The sequence below is a fragment of the Grus americana genome, chromosome 17 (assembly GCF_028858705.1).
Source record: "Grus americana isolate bGruAme1 chromosome 17, bGruAme1.mat, whole genome shotgun sequence".
Lineage (NCBI taxonomy): Eukaryota > Metazoa > Chordata > Aves > Gruiformes > Gruidae > Grus > Grus americana.
The window spans coordinates 10846401-10852650 of record NC_072868.1 but is presented as its reverse complement, the minus strand read 5'-3'; positions in this window follow the sequence as shown (position 1 = coordinate 10852650).

Below are 6250 nucleotides of genomic sequence, written 5' to 3'. Positions count from 1 at the left end.
AATTTTTGCCCATTTGTCTGCTTGTGGTTTCTTTTTGTCTCTTGTTATTCTGTTCACAGAGAAAAACGGGCACCTCGTGCCCAAAGATGCAAATCCACTGGAGCGAAACTGCATTTTCTGTTGGTTGACAAGGTAACGAAGTCTAGCACCATTTTGACTGTTTCTGCTTTTGGCAAAACACTGATGGCTTCCTCGCAGGGGTGTTACGTACACAAGCACCGCAGACAGCGTGATGTGACAAACCCCACCGTTTAGCCTCGTTCTCTGGGGCTTGGTAACTGTCAAGCGAGGCTTTAGATCAGAGAGAGCACAGCCACGTACCGAGAGGAGCTGGAGATTAACCTGCTGGCCTCTTCCATCTCTGCCTCCTGCAGTCTGGGTAGCTACTTTACGTTTTATCAGGTAGAATATCGAATAGCTCCAAGTCTGACTTTTATACATATGACATGGAGGTAATTGTCACGTTACAGCCCTTTCCTCGCGTGAGCCATAGTGTAATACGTGTCCACAGCAAACCGTACAGCCACGGATACCAAGGTACCTCCTTTGCAACCGCTGCTTTAGGCACTGCTCACTTACACTGCCCGTAAACTGCCCCTGCTTCAGAAACAAGTGTTTCTGAATTGATTTTAAACCTGGGGCAACACAATATTTTGGTTTCGCAGAAGCGGAATGAAACAAAGTATCAGCACAGATTTTGCAAAGATGGGAAGAGGCAAAAAATGGAGCATCACGCGTATTCCTGTGCACTTAGTTTGGATGTGCAATTTCTGCACTTACATGCAGACTGGGCCTTCACATGGCTATAGCTGACCCTTGAAAACTTAACTGCAAATACATCCGCATTTAGAAACTGGATTGTCGCATAAATACCAAAGAGAACGATGTTTACCTTAAGAAAATCAGGTTGTTTAGACGTGGAATCCAAATATTGTTTCTTCTTGCCATTATGGAAAAACCCTATGCAATTTTTAAAAAAAATGCTGTATCAGACTTGGGAGTCATGGGAGTCATCCTACAACAAAAGTCACATAAAAATATGATTACTGCATTCTGTAAGTATTTAAAGTAGTGCTTGGCTTAATGTATGTTCATCATCTAGAAACTCCCAAGAATTAATGTTTTCAGTATGACAGACATTCCCTTCGGAAAATGTAGGAAAATGCAGGAAAATGCATAGAAACCACATTGATAGATGTAACATTTCTGTTCACTTTGGAGCTTTCCAGAGCTGCCTTGACATACAAAATGAAAATGTTTCCACCTTAGATTCCTTGAAGGCAAGGAACATTTCTGTTGAGAGATTTTAGGCACTGAGAGTGTCCTAATCCAGCAATCAATGTTGCATGCTATTAAAAAAAAAAAAAAAAAAGAAAAAAAAAAAAAGAAAAAGATTTCAGTGGTTGGAGAAACACAGCAGCCCTAAAGGTGGAAGTGCAGGGAGGCTCAGGAGATCCTGCCCGCCCCAAACTGCAGTGCCCTCCTCTGTCAGTGATACAGAAACCGGCCGTTTGTGAACATTAATATCCCACGCTCTGTGCTGAACACAACCTGTTGTTTTCCCTATTGTGCTGTTCGTTAGCACTCTATGTACTTCTCTGGCCCAATTTATCACTTTCAACACAAACTATTGTGAAGAACAGTGTCGTTCATTAGCAATCCTGTTTAAAAAATTCTCTTGCAGATCTTTCCTTAGTAGGGATTTTGTTCTCAAAGCTTTAATTGCTACAAATAAAATTTTGGATATTAGTTTTTCTGGATTTAAACTTGTTTTCTGGATAACCCTGAATTAACCTCAGTGCATAAATTTAACATATCCCAGTGAAATCCCACAAGATTTTACCGTTTCTTCACCTTGGCAGACTAATGCCTGTTTACCTGCCCTTCTGTTCTGTCCTTATTAAAATCTTTTGTCCTGATTTGCTCATTCTTATTACTACCCTTAAGTAATCTGTGTCATAGAGACTTTCTTTTCCATACGGTGTGTAGTGTGACAACATATCTTCAGTTTCTTTAAAACTTTTATCCTCCAGTCCTTAAATGGCGATAAATTTGGATTTTTATCCCTGCTGCAGAGTTTGACCCACCTAGTACAGCTGGATTCTGGCTGAGGACCTTTCAGAGACAGATTATTTTTTGCTACAAGCATCATTTTAAGGTATTAAATCAGTCTCGGGGGTAAGATACAATAAGCACGGAGGACTAACCAGCAACACTGCTAACAAGCAGCTCCGAAAAGGCTTTCTCCAGGGCTCAACAGCTTGGCTTGACCAGATTTAAAGGGCTGGAAACAAAGACGAACGCCTGGGTTGGGATGAAAGGTCTTATAAATGGCCATCACTGCAGTGGGGCAGAGCCCACAGGGGCTATCAAGGCAGGCGGGGCTGTTGTACGGGGATTTTCCTTAGTACTGCACGTGCATCTTACCTCTCACACATGCATCTTTCTGCCTGACTCTCCCTACGCAAATGGATTTCCTCGAGTCCAGTTTCTTGATAAATGTCTAAAGAGAAACTTATCCAAAAGGGAGGTGATACACGCTATGTGGATTAGCTCGCTGGAGAATGAGATGATGTGGTGGAAAACAGCCCTGAAAACAGCTGGGGAAAGGGGGATTACATAGAGCATCCTACCAGCCAGCTGCAGATAAAATACACTACGTGCCCTATGGCTGGGAAGATGATGCAGACAAAGTGAGCATTAGGGAACCACAAGAAAGAAGATGTAGGGAAAAATAGAAAAAAGGTGGTAATTGAGGTTATTACAGTTAGGTTTCTGCGCCTTTGGTCTTCCATTCATGGCCAATGGAGCTGTACTGGTGGGAAAGCATGAAACACTGGTGAGGGTACGATCTCTCCTCCACAAGTAAAACAGAAAAGATAGCATCTGTGTCTGCTTTCTGTGATGCCTTTGGGGTCTCTGAGCTTAGTTTTACACTCCCAGATCCTGAAAAACAGTTACTTTGCTCTGGGTCTCTTCCAAGGCAGTTTTAGAGCTCCTGCTGTATCCCAGTCTTGCTTCCTTGCTCTTCTTCTGATGTCAGCTTGTTCAGTCAAGTCCTGGGAATCAGTTCTGAGCTGGGAACACTGCAAATGTTAACAGCCTGGCTGCATACATTTTCCTGGAGTCTTTCATATGCTAAAAAACTCTCTCTTTGTGTTTCATGGGTTTGGAACAGCAGAATTATTCATTATTCTACAGTTATAGTCTGGTTCATGTCCCAGTTTTATTCCAGTTTCTGGTCATTGAATCCTATGGAGGGAGAGCATCTTCCTTAGCAAACTCCAAGATGGAATAACCCATCTAAGAAAGAGCAGTAGGTGTTGATTCCTATTTTCTCCCCTTAGATTTTATCAGGAGGAACATCAGAAGCAGAAGGCAAGACTTTATTTGAAGTTTAAACCAGGGCACTATTAATGCCACATGAGAAGAAATAGAGTTGCCGCTGTATGAAAAATGTTATGATGTTAGCAAAACAGAGGATGCCAGTGACCTGCATTATCCGAGCTTCTCCCTAAACACCAGTAACATCTTTGTAACTGGTTTCAGCTGTCACTTCTCATCTTGTCCTGCCAAACCCTGTGATCCCACAGTGGTGCTGACTCTTCAGGGACACAACCACATCCTTAGCACTCCTAATCACACCTCGTATTTCTGATGTGCTAATGGAGCGGACACGTATGGCTCTTTCCTCCTCCTCCTGCATGGCAGGGCAGTCCTGCCAGGGGCTGAACTGCAGTTTCATGTCCTTGCCAGGCAGTCCTGCTCCGTGGCTGTCACAGTGCAACTCTTCTTGTTGAGACGCTGCCATTCACACTGCGTGCACTGGCAATCACTTTTTGCAGAAAAAGTGTAGATCTGAGATGGGCCCTTTGCTGTGAGCACAGTACAGCTGATGCCTGCCCCTACTGAATTTCACAATATGACACCTTAAACATTTGCCTCTTAAACCTGTCCTTAAACCTTTATCAGTTTTCGTGTTATTTCCAAATCATTCCCTCCCGCTAGGCAGGGGCTCGACCGCAGCTCTTGCTGTGCAGCCCCCCTCACCTCTGCGGGTCCCCACCCCTGGTCTGCTTTGGCCATCGCTCTGCTGCTGCCCGAGCTCACGTTCGCTGGGGGGTGTGAGCAGAGACTGGAGCTGTTACTCAAGCCTAGCTTGGAAAGTGCATATGTTTTTATTGCTAAAAATGTACATGCACAGCCAAGCCTCCCACCTGCTCCTTTGCTATCGGTGCTGACGGATTCGGGAGAAGGAGGAAGAGGAGGAGGTTGCAGTGGGAGCTCTGAGCAGTCATCATGCATACCGCTGCAGTCTGGCGATATGATGCCCATGACCTAGCAATGCCCAGGGTCAGAAATCATCCCACCTTCATGACTGTTTAATTAGTTCACTCAAAATGTGAAAAGGTGCTGGCGAGAGTTCAGGCCCCCTCCACGAGCCCAACCCATCTGCAGCACAGACTGTAACCCGGCCCCCGCCGAGGCGTGCAGCCACTGCGATGCAGACTGCAGCTGTGTTCGTACATTTATGCACTAGACCTTGAAGATGTTTGACTGTTTGTTTTCCTTCCATTGCCATAAGCAAACTCACTGACTGTGAAAAGGGATAAATTAGCATCTCTAAAGACTGAGTCTCTCTTTATTCTGAAAACAAGCAGAGAGGCAGCGTGCAGCGTCAGCTCGGGCTCCCTCATCCTCCCTCCCTGCGTCATGCCAGCACAGCTCCTCGTGGAACTGACCCAAGCCACAGCTACTCTGTGCTTTTGTGAGCTGTACAGATTTTAAGCACTTGCCTGAGTCTGTGAACACAGAGCTCAGTTGTAGCTTCTAGATGAGGCTGAACATGCTGACCACTGCTTTGACTTTTAACCTGTACTGCCTGGACTGAGCGCAGTAATTTCTATTTCAAAGACGACTCTTTAAAGCATACTGTTTCAGTTGTATCATTACTGTCACAAGCCCATGCAGCTCTCTGCTGCTCACTGAGCCACGTGGCATGAGCAAGCTTCATGTGCCAGGTACTGCACATCTCACCCGGGGTCTCACCTACCCCAGGCTCTGGCTTGTGCCAGGACCTTCTGTGCTGTCCTCCAGGCAGCTGCCTGCCTCTCCCAGCGTGCGTTCTCCCAAGCTCTGGGATAGCCAGAGCTGCCTAGCAGTGAACTTCACAGTGCCAGGCAGTCTGGTGCGTGCCGATCCCAGCTGCGGCGTGCGGAGGAGATGCTGGGTGAAGCCCAGAGCCCCTCAGCTGCCAGCCTGGGCTTTGAGTCATGCAGCCACGGCAGGTCCCAGGGGAAGCCTGTATTTTTAGATTATGTCTGCCTTTCCTTGCGCGCTGTGGTAAAATGTTTATAAGCCCTTCTGCCTATGAGACCTCGGAAGTAAGCAGGGAGGCACCAGGCTGGGTGCTGCCGTGCTGTTCCCACCTGACACCCAGCAACCAGCAATGAGGATGGGAACAGTGGCTTTGTAAGTACCAAACAGAGGGGCTGCTGAGCAGGATGGATTTATGGTCTGTCCAAGTGTGGTCACTCTCCTGTGGTTGCAAATGCATACAGAGAAAAGACAGACGATAGATGAAGCCCGTGCTTACCCTCTGTCCTCCAACTTTTCACCCACACATCTGGCTCAGCTGTGCTGTCATGCACCGATGTGTCCCTGTGGTAGGACAGGGCTCCAGCGTCTCCCCCCACCCCATCCTTTGGCCAGCGGTGCCTGTCCCTGCCTTCTTGCTGCAGGTCCCAAAGCAAGGGCAAGATGTACAAAAGGGTTGGTTTGGTTTGGATAGAGCTGGGAAGAGCACAGCTGCTGAAACAACTGGCCAAATTTAAGGCCATAATACCTGTAATTTCTGCAAAGCACCATTCTGAATTCCCAAGCGCGGCTGTGTGTCCTGTTCAGGTTTCCCCATGTAATGGCACATTTCCTTATTACAGTAATGCACCATCCTGGATTTCTGCTGTGGCTTCCCCATCTCTAAGTACCATCCTTACCTACAGCAAGACTTTTTCAGCTCAGGGTGACCCCCTGCTATTTTGCAGCAGCCATAACTTGGATCCGGAAATTTCCCTTGAAAGTACGCTAAAGTGCTACCAACACGGTCTGAATCCTCCCTTCATTTGAGTGATCCTCACTCAGCTGTGGTCCCTGTGGCTTCTGCAGAGCATTGGCCAAAGTAAAATCTGTCAATATAAAGACCGTAACTATTGTGATTTCATGAGCTAAGCATCACTGCTGGTCCCAAAGA